The 24227-nt window shown below is 44.8% G+C and overlaps 1 protein-coding gene across 3 annotated transcripts in view; it reads right to left on the reverse strand.

Annotated features, from left to right (window-relative positions):
• ELFN1 (extracellular leucine rich repeat and fibronectin type III domain containing 1) overlaps window positions 1-24227 on the reverse strand; it is a 105371-nt gene that overhangs the window by 42465 nt on the left and 38679 nt on the right. For 2 of the 3 annotated variants that reach the window (XM_027683661.1, XM_027683660.1), the window contains exon 3: window positions 3992-4126. The gene's annotated coding sequence lies outside the window, so the exon portion shown is untranslated. Of the gene's footprint in view, window positions 1-3984; window positions 4127-24227 lie in introns of all 3 variants that reach the window. The other variant, XR_003534282.1, reaches the window with a different exon arrangement.

The raw sequence follows: 24227 nt of genomic DNA on the forward strand, positions 1-24227 counted from the left end.
CCCGTCTCTCCACCCTGTGCCTCCCAGCAGCATTTGTACACATGGGAGCACACCTGGCAGGAGGCTGAGCCACAGGGACACGCATGTCCCAACACAGGGTGACAAGGATCCTGTGCAGGCAGCGCAGAAATCCCACAGGCAGAAAAAGGGGCATGGAAATCTGCTCCAACCATGGTCCACAGGGCAGGTATTGCCCTACCTCCTTACACCAGCAGGGTGGTGCTGGGACCCCCAAGGTCTCCTTCCCAGGAGGTCCCTGCCCTGGTTTTCCCCTGGTTTCAGCATCTTTTTGCAGCGGGGATTCCTCCACATTGGCTGAGAAATGCATTGCAGTCTCTTAATAGCTCATCCTGGCTGGAAGCTTTTCCTCGTGTGTAAATACAATGCGTATAACAGTGGCCTCATTTCGTACTATGGAAGTGCATCAGACACAGCTAAACGTACAGAAGATGGCTTAAATGATCCAAATTTAACATTTGGTTATGTAGGCTGAATATTTCAGTGAGTTTTTAGGTTAGAAGGCGCTGTAATTGGAGTCTGACCTCCTGGATAGTGAATTTTACCCAGGGATTTAAAGCAAGTCTGACCATTAAGCTTCATCCTTCTGACAGACAAAAATTAGTCTGGTTCATAAGCAAGGGGGGGGCAGCTGCTGGAGGCAGACTGGTTACAAGCCACAAGATCAAAATGTTGAACAACATCTCTGAAGGGCAGCAGGTCCTGGCTGACAAATACTGCCACAAACCAGGTTATTTTGCTTTAGTTCTGAGGTCAAAGCCAGTGTTCAAAAGCAATATTTGGGGCCGCTGTTTTCACTTAGGAAACTGGTGCTATTAAAAAATCAACAGTTTTAGAGAAAAGTGAAATTCTAATGGTTGCCAGCAATTGGCCAGATGGGTCACAATGAGGTGGTTTAGGGTGACAGGACCACTGAGGAGATGTGTGGCACCAGCAGACCCAAGTCCCATCCCCTGTCCCTGGGGAGAGGGGCCAGGGAGGCGGGAAGGAGCTGCATCTCCCTGCAGCCGGCATCTCGTGCCACGTGGCAGGTTACCAAGCAGCTGAGAGTGGGCAATGATGTCTTTTGCCAGTTTTCTAATTTATCTAATGAGCAAGAAAATAAATCAAGCTGACAGTCACCCAGGTGGTTTTGAGCCTCAGCTCCTCACAGTCCCCTTGTTCTTCCAGCCCATTTTATAACAGGGTTACAACCCGAGGACACAGCACTAACTCCTGCTATAATCTTTTCTTTACTAACGTCACTTAGCAGATGGAGTCATTTAGATGTGCTCACGTTTAAATGAGTGGCTTGCCCTGAAAGGGACAGAGCTGAGGCTGCTGGCAAGGTTTTTGGGATCGTTAGCCTAGAAAATGCTTAGCAGGGGAAGCAGTTGGCAGGCAGATTTCACGGACATGGCACTGCTGTCCTCTGCCAGCAAAATTACAAGGCTGAAATCCTGGAGCTGGATGGGGCCAAACTGTTCACAGCAAACAATTTAATTGATGAATGAAGTGAATTGCCCAGGAGACGGTTTTTAGTCATCTGCTCGTTGCATGAAGCTGCTTGGAGAAGGGTTTGCACAGTCGGGTGTCGCCGGAGACCTGCCCACACCAGGGATGGATGGGCTGGATGGGGCTCCCCATCATAGGAACCTTCACTAGAGTCACCTGGACACCTGCTCCCTGAATGAGCATGGCTACCTCCAGGCTTGCCAATCCAAAGGTGTTATGCTTCCCTATAGAAGTGAATGTTCTTAAGCCTTCATGACTAGATCAGTGATGGGACCATGCAAAAGATCTCAGCACTTGGTGCTTGAAAGGGAGCTTGCACAATGTAAGGAAGAACAGCACCAAACTAAACAGCAAAACCTACTTTTCAGTTCCTGCAAGACATTCAGTGGCCGTCTCAAAGGTCTCTCCTGTCTAGCTCCCTGACCCCTTGCACAAGGCTACCTCCACAAGCTCCTTTCATTTGGTCTAATAAAGTAAATTAGCTCTCTGGCTCTTCCAAGGAGAATAGCCATGAAAATGTACATTGAGATGAATGCCTACAACCTTTGAAAATACCTCTTGCTTATGAAAAGGCTTCTGAGGAATGAATAGAAGAGACAATAATTACCAAAAAGGAGGAAATATTGTTCATGCTGCCTGGGCAGCATTTGACCCAGCCCTTGCAGAGGTTGGGGAGAAGAAGGAAGAAGAAGGCAGGGAGCTGAGACACTAATGGCAATCATTGCTCTGTGGGGAACAATATCTCACAGTGTCCGTGGAGATCAATCCCAAATTATTCAGCCTAATAGTTCTCAAAACAAACTCTTATTCTGCTCCTTTGTGGCAGGCATGAAGCTTTCTCTGCAAGGCCCATTTTACATCTTCACTAACTCAGTGCTGGATGGTATAACACTCCATTGTAAAATCCCTGCAGGAGTCTTTGATGCCGGCATCTTCCAGACGAGACACAGAGCTTATCAGCTCAAATAACACAACTGTCTTTTATCCTTTGTGTCCCAAGCCTGCTGTTTTGGCACTTATATTTGTAATTCATTGCCTGGCTCTGGGTCTGGATCCATCAGGACAGGCAAACTGTCTATCTGTCTGCATTGCTGAGATATTTGTGTCTGCCCTGAGGAACCTGAGTACTTAAGCTCTGCTTATCTTCATTGATGTTTAGGTTCCTAATTGGTTAAAAGTCATTTTGGAAAGGTGGTCTCAAGAGCTGTAGACTTGTAGATGCTTTCAAATTGACTACCCCCAGGCCAGGCTGTCCATCTTTCCTTCCCTCCCATCAGGGACTGCATCCTCATGGTCTGGTTTGGCTTTCAGAGATGCCCCAGCACCTGCTGTCCGTCCCTTCCAGACTGGTTCCAACCCATGGACCCGCCTGCCTTTCACCAGCACTACATTTTTCTCAAAAAAATGACAAATGAAGTGGAAGAAGAAAAGGTGAAAACATGATAATGGTTGTGGCAAAAGGCCGCTCCTATAGATTTTACAATGCTGGAAATAGAGGCTCAGAGAAAAAGTTTTTCTCCAAAAATTACTCTTTTCAATCTCAAGAGAACACTGAAAGGAAGTTTAAGTAGACTTTTTAACACCTTTTGTACTCAAATTCCAAATTCACCTGTCTACCCAAGCAATAACAGAAATAATCTTTTTTTATCCAGCTGTACATTTTGCTACAGAAATTTGTTTCCATTAAGCTATTCCCTTTTGTCCTCTTAAAAAGCATGTTTTAAATAATAACAGTGTAAAAAAAATTATATACTATCCAAAAAACTCAACCCTGTCGACTGTGCACTCTCATACAAAAGTTATCTCCTTCTTTCAATGGATTGATGAAAACCCTTTTCATAATGTCAAGGTGGAGATGAGAAAGAGAGAGAAAATTTCTAAGTGCCCAGCACAGCTAGTCATTTCAACAGGAAACATGGGGCAAAATCTGGTCTTAGAAAACTGAGTTACAACACCAACATGAACCTGATCTTCTTTTTCTGCTTTGTAAAACAGAATTTTGTAGAAGTTGGGATGGAGGCACACACTGTACTTCTCATTTGCAGGGAAAAAAATGTGCTTTTTCCATTTTCCTTAAAGCTCAAAAGAAGAATGTGAATCCAGTCTTAAAAAAATAACTATTGAAAGTACAACCATGATGACTTTCACTGCTACCACACTTTCAGGAGTGCAGTAGCTGCAGCTCAGCCACTCAGGGTTTCCCCGGGAAGGTCAACACTTGGACATCACTCAGAGTCCCACCAGGAATCACCCCAAGAACAGCAATGTGAGAACCACAACCCTGGATCACTGTCTCTTCCCTACTGGAAACGAATGCCATGAGGCTCCCCTTTGCCATCCCCTCCTGGGGAGGATTTCCTGGTACTGGAACCCTCCCCAGAAAGACTTGCTCCATCCCTGCTGGCTCTCTCCCATGGCCAGATGTCTCACCAGCTACTTCTCTCACTGCAGAGATGCCACTGACAAGGTCACCCCTTACCTTTGAGCCTGTGTGTCACTGCTGGTCCTGGCTACAGTCATGAACGTCTCCTAGTTGTTGTCTGCAGGGGCTGGGAGCCACACTGGACACGGCATTTGGGGTCCCACAAGGTGGTCACCAGGCCCAGTGTTTGAACTGCAAGGAAAGAAGAGAAAATATAAGAGGGAGTTTCATCAGGGGGCATAAAAGATTAATTGATTCATTGATTGATTGATGGCTTGATTAACATGAAGCCATCCCAAGGACAGCATGGCTGCTCAAGTTATGGATTGAACACAGAGACAGGGACCAGAGGTGAAAGGGAGGAGGACCAAAAGGAGGTCCAAATGAGATCAGCTGCTCAACAGAGTAATGAAAAGGGAAAAGAAATTCACTGGAAGGGGACATGGGACTGAAGTAAAAAGGACGGGACAAATGCCAGACAGTGACTGAAAAAGATGCAAGGAAGATGGATGGCTCTGGGCATGCACAGGGCAGATGGTACAAGACATCAATGCCGAGCTCCTGGAGGAGTGAGGAGTCACTGCCACCACCAGCATCAGCCACCCAGCACGGACAGGTTTTAATTAGCTTAATAATCATCCTTACACTGCAGGATTGGTCTCATAAACGTCTTTTTAAATCTTAAGTGTGATTTTATTGCTCTCAGTTGTCACTTCCAACCCCCTCCTTGTTTTTCTATTACTTTTGGATGCCTGGCTGGTCAGGGCTCTCTATGCTTCCCACTGCTGTCAGTTCCTGCTCACCTGTGATGTTAGAAAACCAGTATAGCAAGAAGGAGTGACAGTGAGCGTAACAGTGCTCATCTTCGTGGTATTCAATGTCTTGTTTTATTACCATCAACATAATAACAATAATAGCAATATTAGTGACAACCATTTTGTTACTCCTCCTGTTAGTAATATTCAGACATGACCTAAGAGGTATTTCAGAAAGACAACACAAATCCAGCACAAGATCCAGGAGAACAGGGCAGTTAATTAAATGTCAGAGTGATGGACAGAGCTGGGACAAGCCTGGAACAATATCAGAGAGCTGGACAACCTCTGACAAGCGCAGGGAGATGGATGGATCTGGGACAAGTCCCAGACCTCTCCCCCAGCAGAGGCAGAACCCTCCTACCCAAACGCATCTTTAAACACATCACTCCCTCTCTGTTGCTGTGTCATTGACTTATGCAGGTGAGAAATTTTCTGGGGAAAGCTGCCTTCTAAGCCATGTCACTGATCACAGCCTGGTCTAGTGACATTTTATTACCTCCAAATGGTGCAAAGAAAATAAAGAGCCCCATTGAGAATGACAGTGTCTTAAAAGTGGTTTTTACCAGCATATGTGTGAACTCACAGCAGGTAGGGCTTTATTTCACAAAAGATTTCTTCTCCTTTTTCCAAAGCAGATATTCATAAGAGAGGCAGATAGAGGCCAGGGAATGGGGAGGGAGAATGGCAGCTGGAGGGTGTTCCAAAACTCCAAGAATATTAGAGAACAAAAGGAAGCCTGTGACAGATATGGGGCAATCTGTAAGTCATCAGAAGAGTGGAAAGCATAATAGGCTAATCAATCAGGTAGACAAGGGTGAGAAGTGTCACGGGGAGGCGATAGGTAGTCGGAGGTCAGTTATGAAATATAATCTCTAAATTGGAAGGAGAAGGGCAATAGCACAAGAACAATGACAGGTATTTGAATGCAGGTAGGTGAATGTTGCATGGGTGATTTCCAGGAGAGTGAATGTTGGATGGGAATATTATGGGGGTAAGGAAAAATAACCTGGTATTTTAGAGATGGGCACATATTCTGTAAAGTGAAAGGCTGAACTGGCAAGACTTTAAAGTGTTGTTCCATTTCAGAAATTGCTGCTGGAAGACAGACGGTGGTGCTCCCTGGTGCTTGTTCCTCTGGGTTTCCAGGCAAAGTTTGTCAGGTTAGGAGCAAAAAAAGTGATGATTTTCCTAAACCTAAGTCCTGCAAATACCAGCTGGAATCTGAAAGCCAAACAGATACTTTCTAGCTTGTGCTTTCTCATCAGTGATCCTGGCATGCGTAATCTCTAATCCAGTTAGCTAAGATGCAGGGAAGTTGCATGGTGCCACATATGAGAAGATGGGGATTCTGGAGGTGAATTTAATTATTCCTTCTACAGAGAAAGTGGGAGCCAATAAGGCACCACTCACCCTCCATTAGCTACCTGGGCTGCATAGGGCCAACAAGGAGCCAGGCAGCATCATTTACTGCTCTTTCTAAGCGAAGCAGGAACAGCACCATTACACCCAAAGAAAAGCTTGACTTAACATGAAGTAATTTCTACCAACACTTTTCTGACCTTAACTGCGTACTACAAAGGCATCACACAGTCCTTCTAACAACAGCTAGACCCAAGCAATTAGAGCTGAATGAACAATTCATAATGAATAATCGGTTTGGCAAACTTCACCTCATTTTATGCTCACAAAATGTTCACATGCAGATTGCAAAGTTCTCACATTTCTTTGTCAATGGATTTAACTCACCATTTTTTTCCGCTGAGCAAATAGCACCGTAACAGTTCACTGAAAATCTATATTCAAACGTAGGCTGGGTTATACCAGCCATGGGGTGCTGTTCCACCTCCTCCATTGGATGAGGGACTGAAATGGCCCCAAGAAATGCAAATCAGGAGTGTTACCTCTAGTGTCTGAAATTCCCTTTGTCATATTTGTCAGCACTGGAGCACATTGACTGGACTGAGTATCGGTCATGGATATGGACAACGTGGTCCTCTACAGCTGATGGAGAGGGTCAGGTATCTTCAGAGGCCACTGGAGAGGTGGACACCAAGGACACACCGGAGAACCTGGAGACCTTGAGAGGAAGAGCCTGACTCCTTTAAACAACCTGCTTAATTCTCCATGCCCAGTGCTGGCCAGGGCAGGCCAGAGGCTGTGGAGAAAGGGGCACAGTTGTGCAGCCCAGGAGGGGGAAGCAGCTCGTGGGGCTGGACCAAGGGTGGCAGCCGACCTGCTGGTGGCTAATGAAGCCGAGAACAATGTGTGCTCTATCACACTGAGACACGCAGGGAGATAAGAGAGTGAGGGACAATAAATCAGGCTTTCAAAGCAGGGCATATTAGGAGATCAATGGGACAGATATTAGACCAAAGGAGCAAAAACCGGAGAGACAGGAGCAATTCTGTTCCTCCTCCTTCTCCCCCGTTGCTAAGGATTCTTTTTTTTCCATTTAATAACATCCTCATTGTTTTTAAATGAGCAGCAAAGCCAGTGGGTTCCACATGGCATTAGCAATGTGTTTGTGAAAGGGAAAGTGACTGGCTCCTAGCAGGATTTGATAAAAGCCTCTCCAAGCTCTCAGTGATTTACAGCTCGAGAAAACAAACACGGACTGATACAAATGCAGAGAGAGGCAGAGCCGGCACCGACATCCAGGTACACTCAATTACCAATTCATCAGCCCAAGTGAACTTGAAGGGCTTTTCAAACTCTACACGGCTCTAAATTAAAGGAAATCTTTAGATGGATAGCGTTCTGCAATGGGGGAGAAGAAGACTAATTTGTTGATCTTCAGCTCAGGAGCCCTCACTTTTCCTGGGCAAAGAGCCATGGGCAAGGGGGGCAGGCAGCAGCTCCTACTCCCCACATGGGACCAGGGAATGGACCAACCATCAGGATGCTGTTCACACACTGTTGCAAAGCTGCCAGCACACAGGTCTCCCTCCCCCCTCACCGTGCCAGTCCCCAGACAGCCTTTTTTTTCCCTGTCTCTACTAAAAACTTTGCTTTCATCTGCCCTGGAGGTATTCATGGCAAAGCTGTGAAAATAACTGATTTTTTGGATCATTGGCTGAACTAAAAAAAAAAGAGGAAAAAAGATCCCTTCACAGTGACCCCAAATTGGAATTGTCCAGGCTCTCCATGGAAAAATATATATAGAAAAATATATATCTATGGTCAACCGATTGTTTAATTCAATCTGAAACTAACTCATGGGGAATGTCATTTTTCCCTCCATCTCCTGCCTAGAAACTCATTTTTTCACAAGAAGAGATGATTTACAGCTTCCCAGCTCCACGCTCCAGCGGCACTGACACCAACACAGTGTTTTATATCTTCCCCTGCTCCATGAAGTTCCTCCGTGGTGGAGGACAGGGGCCTTCAGTGCTATTCTGATAAAAACTCAGAGGCAGCTGGGAGTAGCAACAGCACCACAGGAATGGAGGGAGTCAGGCTGCTGAGAGACTGCAGGAAACTCTTTGTTAATTGTTCATGCAGAAACTGTTTTGATTTTGGTGCCAAACTGATATCTTGGGGAAGCGGCATCTTTGGAAAAGGCAGCGCATCCTCCCCAGACCCCACCTCTGTGTGCTCAGGAGAGGGGCACCATGCTGCCAGTGCTGGTGGAGTGACTTACTGTCCCCAAGGCTGTGTTGCTGTCCCCATCCCCCTGCTCCATGTCCTCATCCCATGGGTTTGGAGAGCTGAACGAGCATGAGAGCCCTGGGGCAGCTGGAAGGATGGGTGCTGAGCTCCACTGCTGCTCAAGCCTTTGGCAGAGAGGAAACTTAGGAGAGTTTTGTGCCAAGATGCCTGTTCATCAGCAAGGAGAGCTGTGTCAGCCTCCAGTCTCACTCAGGAGTAGGGACTGCCTGCATTCCTGTGGAAGCTGCCAGCATCATCCCTCCTCCTGCCAGAAGCAGTATCAAGCCCTTAATTTTCCACTGGATATTGGCCCTCCTCTTTCCTCCGGCCTCCTCCGAAGACAGCAGCCATTGCTCACACATGCAGCTCCAAGGCTGGCTCTGAACTATTTAAAAGCACAGCAGGTGTTTTAATTATTCACGTCAAGCACGCCTTGCTTGCTAACGACTCTCTGAAGCTGTCATAGCTGCTCAGGGTGGAGCAGAGCCCTGCCAGCAGCTTCCCATGGCCCAACCTCAGGGCAAAGCCTGGGTCTGCAAAACAGCCATGATCCGGTGTTGTCACTGAGGGCAGAGGTGGCACAGGGACACTTGGCAGATCTGTCCGGTCTCATGCGCATTTGCCCACCCAACCCATCATCCAACCTCCTGCCCAGCCTGCCTGGCACCTCATACCCTCCAGGGTGGGGGGATCTGCTGAGTGTTCTGCTCTTACTGTGACCTGCTGTGCCCCACACTGATAGATTAGCTCTTGCAATATTTTAAGGGCACTGGAATTACCAAAATGCAAGGAAACAGAGGGGTACTTATACAGCACAGCTGGGTGGCTTCAGATTAAGACACCAGTGGGGATGACACACTTCCTTGCTGCCTTGAGCTGCTCCCAGGGTTTGATGCAAGGAGCTGCTTTGGAAATCAAGCCCTTGCTGCCCTGCAGCAATATCTTTATTTGCTTCTTCCTTCCTGGTACCATCAAAAATATTTGCTGCGATAGCATCACTCTTCTCAGAGATTTCAGGAAAAGGTTCTTCACCCGGAGGGTGTTCAGGCACTGGAACAGGCTCCCTAGGGAAGTGGTCATGGCACCAAGCCTACCAGAGTTCAAAAAAAGTTTGCACAATGCCCTCAGGTGCATGGTGTGATTCTTGGGGTTGGTTGTCCTGTACAGGACCAGGAGCGGGACTCGATGATCCTTGTGGATCCCTTCCAACTATGGGTATTCCATAATGCTGTGATTCTGACTCACATCCCTCCTGGGGGCCTGGCATTGAGGGCTCAAGGCAGAACAAGCTCAGCTTTTTCAAGGTGAAATAGGGGCAGAAAGAAGGATGGGTGTCTCACCTTCATGGCTGGAAGAAAGACAGCTTGTGTTGAAGGGAGCCAGGCTTGCCCCAGGCTCACAGAGGCTGTTCTCAGCTCTAGGGTGCAGGTATGGGACAGAGACAGGCACTTGCAGAAGGATCAGGGCTGTGGGTTCCTTCATTTTTACCCCACTGAACCTCCATTAATGTGAACTTTCTTTTTGGAACCTCAGGATTTCCATCTGAGGTTGATCCTTTCTCTTGGAAGTTGCTCTTGGTTATTTCTCTTATTTCTGATAATTATTAAGTGGCTCTTCTTCCCCGTCTTTGCTCACCATTGCCCCAGCGTAAATTTGGAGGATTTCCAAGAATATTCAGGACCAGCTTTCCCCCACCTCTATATGATCAAGAGCCTCATCACGGGTAACCCTGAGGTTGAGAGTTCCTCTCTATCAGCAACACCCCATGGGCAAAGCCCAAGAGCAGAGACTGCCCCACAAAAGCACATCCCCTGGTTGAAGAGCCAGGCTCTTCGAGCCTCCTGGACCACCAGAGCCAGCCCCTCTCTTTTTAACCTGCATGTTTTTAGTGCTAATTTCCACCACATGCCCGATTCGAAGCTCTAATAATGAACAACTGCTTTCTTCCTTTCCTTCTGATTTCATATTCATGAGTCAGGGTTTCCTGGCACTAAACGTAAATGCTAAACGGAAATCGCTGCACAGTGACACGTCTGTGTAGCTTCAGTGTCCATTTATTTGCCTTTTCAAAGAGCTGCTGTGTTAAGCAAACATCTCTGCCTGGATCCTATCTGGAGGAGTTTGTCTGGTACGGCATGGTGCCTGCCGGGGTGGGGGAAGTGACTCGGTGTGACGGTGTCTCACGGATCTGTTTTTGCTTCAGGGTATTTCTTGTACAATAGTTTGAGCTCGGTGAAAACCTGAACCTTTTCTTGAATATTTGCTCGAATCTCGGCAGGCTGTGTTCAGCGCTGACACAGCGAGGGATGAAGCAGGGAAGTCCCAGAGAGAAACACATCCATTGCCTCATCCTGGACTCCATCGAGGGCTCCTGCAGGCAGCAGTGGGCAGATGTCTTGGCAGGGGAGCCAAGGAGACACCTGTAGCATCCCTGGGCAAATTATTTTTCCTGGCAACCAGAAAATTCACACACACATGCAAAAAAACCCCAAACATTTCATGATTCATCCAAACATACTGCCATCTCCCTTAAGAGAGAGACAAAGGACATCTTGAAAAAGGGAATGTTTTCCATTAACCATATTGGTCAATAAGTTTCAGTATTTTCCTCCAAGACTGTGCTTCCACATTGAATTGAATTTTTTAAAATAGCAAGGGAAAAATATAACCTCTAAGCAAAAGTCAAAGGAGTTAAATCATCATGTATTTCAAGGTGAGCCAAGATGTTCTTCTCTGCAGAGATGTGGAAGGTGCGCAGTCTGCAAACCTTCTAACATGCCTGGGCTAGAAGCTTTAGACACATAAATTGGCACCAATTCACCCTGCCTGTGGAGCAACACATCTGCTCACCTCTGCTGGTGAACCATTTGTCCCATTGGAGACATCATCATCCTCACCTGCCTGCTCTGCAATCAAACAGGAACAGGTATCACCCCCTGGGAGTGGGGACAAGGGCTGGGACTGGAGCTGGGCTGCGCTTTCCTCTGCTCACTGTTTGGTCTCTTCATGGGAGCACCAGCTGGAGGTGGCTTTGCTCAAAGACATGGGCTGGAAAGGGGAGCAGCCAACATCCAAGCAAAGCTGCTCAGCCAGCTTTGCTCCTGCAATGGTCATCTCCAAGGGGCAAGATGGGCAGTGAGAAACTGCAGCAGTGGATATGGGAACCCTTTGGTTGTCCAGTGCTGGAGGCTTTCTCTCCTCTCAGCTGCCTCCACTGTGGTCTCCTCCGAGGCTCCATGGATGCTCCTTATGGTCTTGCTACTCTGTTGCCTTCTGCAGTCATCCACTGCCTTTCCCTGTATTTCCTTTTCCCCAAAAGCTTTAACAATCGAGCTCATGGGAAAGCAAGAGTGAGGATGAGAGATGAATTTCAGACCATGAGAAATGAACTCACAAATGTGAGCATTTGCAACTACCAGCTGAAGAGCTGTGCTCCTGCCCATGGCAGACATCGTGTGTGGTGTGTTCAATCAAAGTAATCAATGGGGACCACATTTTGAGTATTATCTACATGCAACAGACTCCTCATGAGGAAATTATGCAGCAACACTTAATGGTGGCAATGATTCAGCAAGTAATAGAAAGAAATATTTCTCAAACCATCATCAGCTTCTCATGGATAACTCCCAGATGGGACTGAGGGTAAAAACCCTTTCATTAAAAAGCTATTCAGTTATGGTAAAACTGCCATATGTGGCTCACTGAGATTCTGATTGTCGGTGACTTCAGCTTGAAAGCTGCTGTGAAATCAGAAAGCTACTTCACATTTGAACAGGGGGGTTGAAATCTGTCTTTAGGGACCTGAAAGCACAGCTAGATCTCACGCAGCTGAAGGTGGCTTACAGCTGGGTGTCTAGGTTAAGGTAATTGTCTAGACTTCTTTTATCATCAGTGAACAGAGAGATGTGCACCAACCCCCAGAGAGTGATTCATTCTTCCTGTCTTAGACGTCTATTTTTGGATGGGATGAATTACATTCTGGAGATGTTCAACTTTCTCCACCAACTATGGAGAAGTCTAGATGAACTTAGCCTAAACACCTCACCTTCCTAATGCTAAAACAGGCCGTGCTTGACTGGTGAAAGCAACCCCAGTTGTGGCAATACAGTGTCACAGTGATGGTAGGTTGGGAGCACTTGGCCGACACCTACAGTGAACAGACACAAGAAAAGCAGTTCCCTCAGCAGACAGGAGACGAGGGAGGAGAAATCATCATAGGCACACACTGTGGTGATCTCAGTATTTAACTAAGACCTGAGGACACGCTGGTGCCTGATCATTTCATCTAGCTCGTTTATGTCATGCAAAAGGTACACATCACTTCCAGAGTATGACCTGAAAGTTGTAATTTTGCAGTTCTGGGAGGAAAGCAAGGACTGAGTGGAGCCTCTAAAAGGTCAAGCCTTTTACTGAGCCTGGGTTTCCTGAGATTAGCAGTTCTAAACTTCTAGAAACCAACTATTTAGTTCTGAAATATCAGCTGTATTCTTGTACCCACACCCAGTTTTGAGCAGCCATGTCTTGCAATTTTAAGGTTTTGGTTACCTTAAAAGCTGGTTTGTAGACAAAAAGTTTTATGTCTCAGTTTTGCCAGAGTCCAGGGTCATACTAATAACCTACTCTGCAAAAATAATCCCACTGTCTTCTAGGAGGCTTCTTGCTATGAGTCTTCCAGAAATAAAAGATATTACTACTTCCATGACTTCAGTGGAAGCCAGTTTCAGTCCTCTCAGAAGACCAAGACCTTAGTATTATCTAAGAGATAATATATCTTAGAGCCATCTAAGCCACTTCTTAAAGACATCATGCCCAAACCTCTCCAGACTTGACTCCTGCAATATACCATGGGACAGGTTATCTGTGCAAAACCCAGGACTGGGAACCCAGAAACTCTACAGAACATCCAGACATCGCAATTTCAAAGATCAACATGAGAAATTCGAATAGGAAAATAAATGGAAGGAGAAGTCACCAGAGGAAGGCCAGCCTGCCACCCATAAACGTTTTCTAAAAGAAATGTTTGCAACTGGTTCTGAGCAGGGCAGCTAAATTACAAAAAGCATGTCAGGACCCTTCTCCAAAACCAACAAATGTGCAGGAAGACTGGGAATAAAATTCATGAGGCTAAAGATAAAAATGAAGGATTTTTAACTACACGGAATTGTGAGCTTTAATTCACAAGGAGAAAGATTTGTGCTCTTTCCTGGGGCGTACTACTGCCAGGAACAGAATGCAGCTGATGACAGAAAGCCAATGGCTGGAAGCCAGGGGGCTCCTTAGGGGCCAGGGAAATGCCTTAGAGACTTTGGTTCTCCATACCAATTGGCTTATACCTGTCAGAAAAAAATTCCCAGTGTTTTTTCCTGACTCATCCGGAAAATCAAGATGGATCATATGTGTTTAAGAGGCTGTTCATGGTGCTTTTGGGATTGTGTTCAAGACAGGGTTGAGCAAGACCTTCCGTTCACACTGAGATACCAAAAGTAACGTAGAGATGCAAAGGGTGCATCTGTCTGTCTGTCAGGGAACATGGAACACACAGGCTCCTTAGGGCCTGGTGACAGAAATTAGACTCCTGTGAACTGAACAGATTTACTTAGTGATAAGACAGTCCAGCAGGACAGGTACAGAACCTATGCTTGGTTTTCTCCTTTTCGACTTGGTTTCTCTTTTCCTGCCTGCTTCAGCCACTGAGCTACCTGGGAAAAGTTTTTACAGCTGTGCCTCAATTTTCCTCTATTTAAAAACAGACCAATATGACTGTGAAGTGCTGGATATCTCTCAAGGAAAGCCACTGCATGGGAGATTTTTCTATTTTAAATCCTGAAAAGCGCTAGCCAAATGCTAGTTCTTAAATACAGCTGGTGAATATATAAGGAAAATTGATTTTTGCAGAAGACTACATCATTTAAGTGAAAAGTCAATAGTCATCTTCCCTACTAGCATTTAAATATCTGAGCAAAAACATTCAGATGACGATATCCTTTGGTTCAGATTGTTCACTGGACAGAAGGGAAAATACAGTATTAGACTCAAATACTGTGTTGACAGAGAACACAAATGTCAGCTTGACCATCTTAGAAAAGATATTTTAGAATTAAATGACTCAGGATTACTCATGATCTTATATCTTATATGAAGGAGTGAAAATTCTTATATCAGGAAAATTCTTGGAATTGCTAACAATGTAAAGAAAATACAGATATAAAAACATGCCTCCCTTGATAAAGAACTACAGAGACAACAGGCTCCAAAGACGAATAGAGTAACCCAAAAGCAAGACAGAATACTAAAGAGTCTAACAGAAATCTCAACACATAATCAAGGGAAAAGACAAAATCACAAATAAAAATGGCCAAAGGAGACTTCCATGAAAGGGGCAGTAAGATAAAAGGGTTTGCCTTGCCTTATTACAAGGGAGTTTATATATAAGTACAAAAATATGGAAATTTTTCAGAACAAATGCAAAATAAGAAGATGTAGCTCAGTTGGGAAAAAAGACAGAAGACAAAAAATCCAACATTACAGTATCATACCAATGGTCAAAAGCCTAAAAACTTTTAATTCCTGGAAAAGGAACCAAATGTGACCAGCTAGCTCTGCAGCCAAGCAGTCCTGGTCAGGTGTTAGTTCACTCCCCCATCAGAAAGTTGGATTTCAACAAAGCTGAAATTTCTCATGACATTAATTAGTTCTGGTAAAATCAGATTTTAAAAGAATTAGAAATGTTTTGAAAAATCAAACATTTCATTTGTAAGACTCTAGGAGAATTTTTCATTTCTATTTTTATCTCATAACAAAATCTTTAAACATTCATATTTAAATGACATTAAAATTAACCTGAAATATATTTTAATAATAACAACTTAATATTCTATTCAGAATGCAACCAAGTGTCAAAATCTTGTATTTTCCTGCAAGATACAAATTATTCTATTATCTCACTGCTAAATTTTCAGGCTTTCCAGGTATTTATTCCAGAACTTGTACTGTAACATAAGAAAAAGGCAGACTCTTGAAACCCTTAGGTATGTTGTTGTTATTGTAACGTGGAAAAAAAAGGGAAATCTATAAGCAAACATACTGCAGCTCACAGCATCAGACCAAAATATGAGCATCAGGACTGTAGTCTGCTAAACACCCTCGTGTGCAGTGAACTGCACTCACTCAGCCTCAGTGAAGAAACAGGAATTTAAAAATACTTTTGGGTACAGGAAAAGCACCTGACTGTGTAGAGTGCCCATTCTTTGTGAACTTTCTTTTTTTTTTTTTTCCCTCAGTTTGGTTTATATTTAGCAATGCTATAAATATCTTCTGTTTAATCAAATGAAATAATGTTTTGATAGATCATTCACTCATTTAATCTCCCCGAAAGAAAGGCTGCCGATAAGACTGTCTGTTTTCACTGCATCTGTTCACTTGGCAGGAAAAAATAATTTCAACGGGAACGTTGCAAAAACCTACCCTTTCTACCCAGATGCTCTATTTCCATATTTCTGATGCCATCCTGCCTGCAACCACTTCTTTAGATTTACATGAATTAACTAGTGTAGGACAGATACCTGACTACAAAGTATTCAAAAAAAGAAACGATCGCTTTTGATGATGACTTTGGAAGTTCAATACAGAAGCTGTAATCTCCTGTCCATATACAAAAATAAACATTATGGGATGGATTTCATACACCTGAAAGTTTCATCCCATAAGGCGCTTTTATATAAGTTTCGAAACGAAACTGCAATCTGGAACAAAGCACGCAGGTTCCAACCAGGCATCGTTCGTGTGAACTTCTTCCTTCATCATTTCTACTCATTCTTTGAATTACTTCTGCAACTATCCAAGATTTCTTTGGCACTTGGAAAAATAGTGCAACCATAACTATTATGGGCTTTTTTTAATAATAAAACCTATTGAGTCAAGTATAGTTCTTCACAACTGTTTTTAGAGAGAGGCTAAAAATAAAATATTAAGCTTCAAGTACTGACCAGAACAACAAATATTTGGGATGTAAATTAGGAATAACTTGTATCTAATCCAGACTGGAGACTCTTTCAACTTCTTTAGGTCTTTCCATGACCAAGCTAAAGGAATTGATCATCAAGAAAAATCTGTTAGATAATGCCACAAGATATGTCCTGTTCTGTGCTCACCAACCTGAGTTAATTGTACTGATACAAAGTTTGTACAAGATATAGAGCATGGGGAAATTAACCCTTTTGATATTAGGGAATGGGCAAAAGAGGCAAAAAAATACAATCTTCCACAATTATGATCCTTCTATTTTCTCCTAAAGCACTTATATTAGGAAAACAGCCTTGAAGATTACACAAAGGACTAAGGATTAGTATGATAATATTGATTATATGGTGCAGCCAGGGAGTAGAATCTTATCTCTTGTTACTGGCCTTAAAAGAGAGGTTCTAACTCCGCAGAAGTTTGATGGTAAATTTACAGTTTTCTAGAGCATGGTGGCAGGCAGGAGAGCAAAAGAAAAAAAATATTTGTCACTGTTTCCAACATGACTGTTTTACAACATCAAGTCCTAACTGCTGTCAAGATTTTTATAAACTTCAAGGAACAGATAATAAAAGACAAAAATCAGAAAAACAATTAAAATGAGTAACAACGAAAGGGTCCTTTTCACAAATACCCCTTTTCATGCAACTATGCACTAACAAAATCATATTGTAATAAACCAGATGAACAGGATAATTCTGCTGTCATCACACAAAAACTCTTGGGAAAATCCTTGCAAGGTCTGAATTAAAAAAAATAAGCCATCAAGATAAAAGCAATTGCTTTTCAAATGGACAGGCAAAAATGGATTGATACAACATGATCAAGTAGTTATTGCATGTAATTTGATGGCAAGTCTGTATAAAACTTAATATAGTGTCTATTGTGCCTCTTCCAGATTATGGTCTTGATGTTACTGGCTCGTGAGTAGTGCTGGAGAAACTGCAGTGAGAAAAGGAGCTTCCAACATGTAATTTGGTTTTGTCCTAAAATACAGACATATTGTCAGGAAATAGTAACTGTTACCAAAAATATTGCTGGAACGAAAAATACTGTGTTCTTTCCAGTGGAAATAATCTTAGGAGAAGAAAATACCAAAATAGCCGACACTGAAACACAAAGTGCCTGTAAGAAGAACGTGGCCTGATTCAGCAAAACAGGTGAATGTGTGTTTACGTCGAGGGAGTTCTGCCCAGTGGAAATCACCCGTGTGTTACAATTCTAAGCGTGTTTATGTCCCCTTGGCGTCAGTTGGATACACAGTACTCCACTAAATTGGGTGGTAGTAGGGAACCTTCACCTCCCCATGGCAGTTTGGATGCTACGGACCAAGCTGTGGGGAAAAGGGAGAGCTAAGAACATAGTTTGACTGGAAAGAAGCTGAAAGGCTGTAGAACTCTGCAACACCTTTCTCCTGCACAACTCACAGCAAGAGGGGAGTGGAGAAATGGATCATTTCAGATGGAATTGAAAAGACTGGCAGTCTGCTAGCTTGCAGAGTTGATAACCCATGGGATGCTTTGGGTCTCTGCAATGTCCTGGTGATGGCAGAGGGGATCAGTCCCTCTCTAGACCCTCCTTGACATCAAAAACTCAAGTGCAGGGACAGAACTTAAAGAATCAATTCTACTCCAACTCATGATCGTGTGTAGCCTTGACACAGTTTGAAGGTCCCATCGTTCAGATCTAACCTTCCACCGGTGGCCTCCATGAGGAGATCATGGATGGAGGCCAGCGTGAGGTGTGTAGTGGCTCTCATGCCTCAAGGCAGCCATTTGTGACCCTCCCTCACACAAAAGGAGAACTGCTCTCACAGTGAGTCTCAAATCCAAGGACAGGTCCTTAAATATTTACCTCAGAATCTGGATTTTCATTTTTGGCTCTTTGATCTTTTTTTTTTTTTCTCCTCTTTACTCATTCTTGAGTATTTAGTCCCATCCCACGGCTCCTGAGTGGATGTATTAAGAATAAAATAACAACAAGGGGTGGGATTTTCCAAAGCACTCAGCATCGCCTGACTCTATTCTCTTTGAAGTCTGCAGGAGTTTCATTATCAACTTCAATGGGAGCAGTTAAGCCAATGCTACACATTGTAAACGTGCATATTCATGAAGCAAGTAGGATTTGCTAATGGGACGTGGATTCAAAGGGCTGATAAGATTTCAGTGAAATAGCTACTTGAAAAAAACAAGTAGCTCCATGAGCACCAGAACTGTGAAATCCTACTTTCCTTGAGCCTGATTGACTTGGGCACCAAGAAGGTGCATGTGCTGATTGAAGTCCTTCCTGTGGGTGGGGTGCTGAGATGTGTGCTCTCTCCCAAATGGATTCACTGGCATCAAATAAAGGCTCAGCACAACATGGCAGCTTTTTCCTCAGTAGAAGTAGGGCATCTCTCTTCTACCTCTGCCTGTCTGCTCAAACCTTGAGGGAACTTGCTATTTTTGAGATTGCTACCCTCTATCAAATTTGGCTGAAGTTGGATAATGCACTTAAAAGTTGTGAGGCATATACACACAGGTATAAACACGCTCCATGTGAGCATGAAATCCAAGTTTTTGCAGGATCTGCAGGAAGTCATGTTAAGACCTCTCAGAATCAAGTTTTGACAGAGTGAAAGAGATGGATTCAGAGTAGCTGATCAGCAAACAGCCTCTGACAGATGAACCACAACCCTCTGAGAATCTCTGCTACAGAGAAGGTGCTAAGAAAAGGGCAATCCTTGAGGAAAGAAGACAAGAATATGGTCCTTCAGTGGAATTATGAAAATGACTGCTGAGATAAAAGCACATTCCAGATAAAAAACTGAAAAATATAAGTGTGGCAAATTTGCTCACAGTACCCAAAATGTCTAAAAAAATACTGGATTTTAAAGGGTGTAGAGATTTTGAGCAACAGAGGCACTGCACTTTTGGAAAGCCAGGGCATTTCCATTCTGGAAAGCCAAAGCATCTTTGGCTGCACAAAGAAAATGAAAGGAAGCGGCAACAGTGACTGGTCCCTTTGGCATCTGGGCTAAAGCAGCCCAAGAGGAAGACAGAAAGAGTTGGATACAGTCCCCAAACTCCTTTCATATGGGAATCCAGACTCCCAGGAACAAAGCCTGGCAATGGACCTTCCCTGCCAAGAGTAGCCCGTTGCCAGCCCAGGTGCTCACATGCACTGTCACTGCCGTTGGCATCAGGGATGTCCAGAGAAGAGGATCAATTCTCTTCCCACCCCACAATTTCTACACCACTGACGACTCAGAAAACAATTCAAGAGGGAATTCAAAGGATCTGTTGAAATTTCAGCTAGGAAATCTGAGTGAGTGAGCATATGTAAATAGAAAGAATGAGTAGCACATAATTACATCAAATTGTTACTTAGCAAGGGAAGTAAATAACCCAAAATATGCAGAGCAAAAAATGGCAATGAATTAGAACTAATTACTTAAGGCTAATTAAAATAAGAATGGCTTGAATTGAAATATGTTAATAGCATTGAACCTGCCACCTATGAGGGAATTTAAATAAAAGTGATAATGTCACTTCAACCTTCACCTGACAGGGGTGGAAAGTTGGGATTTGGAGCTCATGGCTGCTTGGGGGTACTGACCACAGCAATGCATTATTTATGATTACTCTTGGAATGGACTGGATTTTTCTGGCAGGTGCAGGTCTCCTGGTCACAGGTAGAGAGAGGTTTTCTTGGATAATGGATGTGAAGTGGAGAAAATACTGTGACAGGTAAAAGCTAAATCCCTCAAAGACAAATAGATCCTGAGGTACCTCCCCATGCCGGGAATTGCTACGGTTGAAGAGAGCAAAAGAGAGAGGCATGGAGATAATGAGATCACAAAGAAGGAAAGAGAAAGAAGGAACAAGAGAGACTGAGGGAGCGAGGAATGAAATAGATAGGGAAAGCTTAGAGCCATGACAAATCATCACCAGCTTCAATTACACGAGCCTGCTGGGCTATGAAATCTGCCAAAGGTCACTGGATTCCTGTCTTTGCAATTAAGAAACAAGTGGCTTTGTTGGTTCCACCCCACAGCCCAACTGTCTGGTGTGAGTGTCCAGGGACCAGAGGCATCACTGTTGGCTGTAGGTACCAGCACAGGCTGCAGGGCACTAACAAGCTGGTCCAGAGAGCATGGACAGCCCCATTTAGGAGATGAACAGAGCCAGGCACCAGCTCCTAGCACTCAGCCAGCACGCCAAGGTGGCACTCCTGTGCCAGCAACTCCCGCCCTGCCAGGAAGCAGGGGGAAACCTCAAGCATCAGCAAAGCCTGGCTCAGCATCTTCTCACTGTGCTGCAGCCATGCCACAGGGCCCAGCTTGTGCTCCACCACCACCCTGTCTAGGCTTATGCCCCAACCCATCCTCAGCCATAGCCACTGATCCCAGTAGACCTGGATCCTGATCTTCTGCCACAAGCAGTGAGTGCTCTGGTTCTGGGCTCATCCTTGGTGCTGAGCTGGGCATGAAGCTCCCCTTGCTCTTTCAGGAGCCAAGCTGGTAGCAGTGTTTACTGTCTCACTCTTTTCAGTTCCTCTCGTTCACACTGGAGGTGAAAACCTCTTAACCCTCTCCCTGGGATTCACCTGAAAACCACAAGCTCCTCATCCCAGCATGCTGTGCAGACAGGGGCCATGGAGGGGATGGAGAGTGGGATATGGCAGTGATGCAGCCTTTCCACTTTCACTCCAGCTCCTAGGCTGGCTTTTGAGCCATCTGAATGGAAAGCTGGTGGCAGGCTTTTTGCCAGCTGATGAATCTAACTGGATTCATCTTGGAGCTGTGCATCTGAGGAAGCTCTAAAGCCCAAGCACAGCTGAGTTCTGCCCAGCAGGTACGGAATGTTGTGAAATATCAGCAGAGGTGCTGCAGTTCCAGAGGCCCTGCCCTGTCCATAACAGCCTTTCCAGCATGGAACATCTGCTGAGACTGGAGTGCAAAAGCCACTCAGTACCAAGAGTATGGACTGACTCCCAGGCAATGGTAACAAGCCTTGGATTGATTACCTGAACTACAGGCTATGACCTACTGACAACCATCTCCTCAGAGCTCCATTTATACCAAATGCCAGCCAGGATGGGTGACCATGGGACATACCCTTGGAAAACATCACTGTGCTGAGTACCAGGGCTCTACTTTGAGCATGCTGGTGGGGTAAATCCATGCCAGGGTGGTTGTAATATAATTTCTATTTCTCCAGTCTCCTGCAGAGGAAAAAACACCTCTTAGAATACCAGAATTCTTCCTCACCACTCCTCCTGTGCATGGAGGAGCTGTGGCAGGCCAGGAACAGGTTCCTGTGAGCCTGCTGCCAAGATCCTGACATTGCCGGCACTGCCCTGCCTGACCCTCTGCCTTCCAGGGAGGGAAGCCCTGGCACTGGTGAGGATGCTGCCTCGGCAGACACAAGCAGTCAGCTGAAAGACATTTCCTCTTTGTTTCTCTGCTCCGTGTAATGAATCCTGCCTCCCACTCAGATCTGCTAAGTAAGAGGAGTTACTGTGAGTAATCCCCACTTCGGCATCTTCTGCTGTAATCGCAGAGAAATCACATTAGCTTTTTTTTCTAGGACAAGGAGAAATTCATCAAATTGCAATCCAGAGAGAACACACGCAAGAGAGAGAAAGCCAACAACACACACATACCCTGCAAAAATCCCAAAGTTGACATTTACATTTCAAACACTTATAACAGCTAAACAAATAACAGTAATTATACTATTTGCATACTTTGTTAAATAATTGTTTGTTAGGTAAAGGCAGCCTCTGTGTGCGTGTGCATGCAAGGAGAGGATGCTTCAAGCCTCAGGAAGCAGAACAGCTGCTGCTTCCCTTCCCAGGTGACTTGTTTGCTTTACAAAATGGTGACAAGTGACCCAAAGCATTGCCAGGGTATACTGATATACAGGGCACAGAGGCATGGGGCAGGAGGCCCTTGGCTGTGCAGGATGAGGACCAGAAGCTGTAATCCTGCTGCCCAGCAGCCACATCACCCCCCCCCCCCCCCGAGCACGCAGACAAGCTGATTGCTCCAGACATGAGCACCAGCACTTGATGAGGTGAAGGTCCCATGCTCTGAGTATGAATTTAGGATTGCAGAAACATCCCCAAGAAGGAGAGCTGCAGAAGAAATCGGAGGAAGGCAGAAAAGCTGGACAGAGGAAGGTTCCCTACTTTGCAGCACCACACTCTGAACACCCCTCTGATGCTGCCGCCTGACTCAGAGCCCACAAACCGTCTCGTGGCTGGAGATTTCCCTTTGCTGCTGCAAAAGCATCTCAGCTTTCATCCCTTCCTGCTCAGCTCCTTGGGCAGACGGCTAATTGAAGGGTTTTTCTTTCATTTCTAGTACAGAAAGCCCAGTAAATGCCTTTTAATGTGCCCAGCTTTCCTCATGATTGGCTCTGTCTATCCACTCACCACTCCTATCCTTTTTTTTTTTTTTTTTAAAGTAGACTTGAATGATGCAAACTGGTGGAGAGAGGAGAAGCCTTCTGCCTCTCCTCACATGGTCAGAAAAGGTGGAGCGGAGCCAGAGTCACTGCATCTTTTCACACCTGGCTGGAACCAGGTCAGGCAGCTAATGCATTTCTCAGGCTCAGTGGCTACTTGTTGGAGACACACAAATGCTGCTCGGCTGTTTCAGTGCTGGAGGCTGGGAGAAAAAAATTCCAGCGAGAGACATATGTGTCGGAAGGCAGAGAGGGATGTGGTGCCAGGAGAAAGAAAAGTGATGCGTACATGGAGTGCTGGGCTCTCTGCAACAGGAAGAGATGCAGATTAAATAAAAGGCTCCGTGACTTTGAAACCGACCCTCACACTGTCAGTTAAGACAGGAGGCTTCATTAACTGTGAGAGAGAGTGGCCATGCCCTGTCCATGGGTGAAATCCCTGCTCCAGAGGTTAAAACTGGGAGCAAACCCTTGCTAACTCTGCACCCCCATCCAGAGAGTTTGTTCCCCCAAGCAACAGCAGGAAACTCACAGTCCCAAGGAGGAACCCAGGCGTTCACTGGCTCTGATCTGTGCAGCTCAGATTTTTAAGTGCACAACTAAGGGCATCCCATGGGGCTGGGGAAGAGAAATGCTCCAAAATAACCATTCTCCCTTCAGAACATTTTCACTGGAAACGTTTATATTTACCCTTCAGACAAAACTTTTTCCTGATTTTTCTTTCTTTAAGTTGAAAGAACATTTTCCAGTTCAACTCTAGTTCTTTCAAGTAGAAATGTTCAGTTTTCTTTAATGACTCCTTTCTCCTTTCTCTCCCACTACTCTGCTTTTTACTTAGAGTTTAAAAAAAAAGAAATAAGGGAAGGAAAACTAACAAAACCAGAGTGAATTTTTTTATACTAGTTTCAAATAACTTGAAAAAAAATTTTTTTTAAAGTTTTATGAGTGATTTTGAAGGATGCAAAAGCTTTATTCAAACCTTTTTATGTAGGTCAAAAAACTTTTTCCCAGGATAAAGAAAAGCCTAAACAAAAACCCTTAATGTGGGTGAATCAATGTGGACCAGCTCTATAAATAACTTGCCACAGGAATAAAAGTTTTACCCCAACTGACTGTGCCTTGGCGTCACCTTCACCTGCCCCAAACGCCTTGTGTTCCTCTCCTGCCTTTCCAGACTGCAGCTGGAGCTGCACAAAGCACACTGTGTGTGCCACACAACAGAGCTGTGCTATAGTCCATGATGATTTACACTCAGTTTGCACGAGTGCAAATGCCTTCTCTCCATGAATACCTCCTCCACCATGGAATCCTGGTGCCCTGCATCTCTTAACAAAGGCAGGACTTTTGGGCCAGGTGAGA

This window comes from Neopelma chrysocephalum, unplaced genomic scaffold (genome assembly GCF_003984885.1).
Source record: "Neopelma chrysocephalum unplaced genomic scaffold, ASM398488v2 Primary Assembly neopelma1_65, whole genome shotgun sequence".
In the NCBI taxonomy this organism is placed as follows: Eukaryota; Metazoa; Chordata; class Aves; order Passeriformes; family Pipridae; genus Neopelma; species Neopelma chrysocephalum.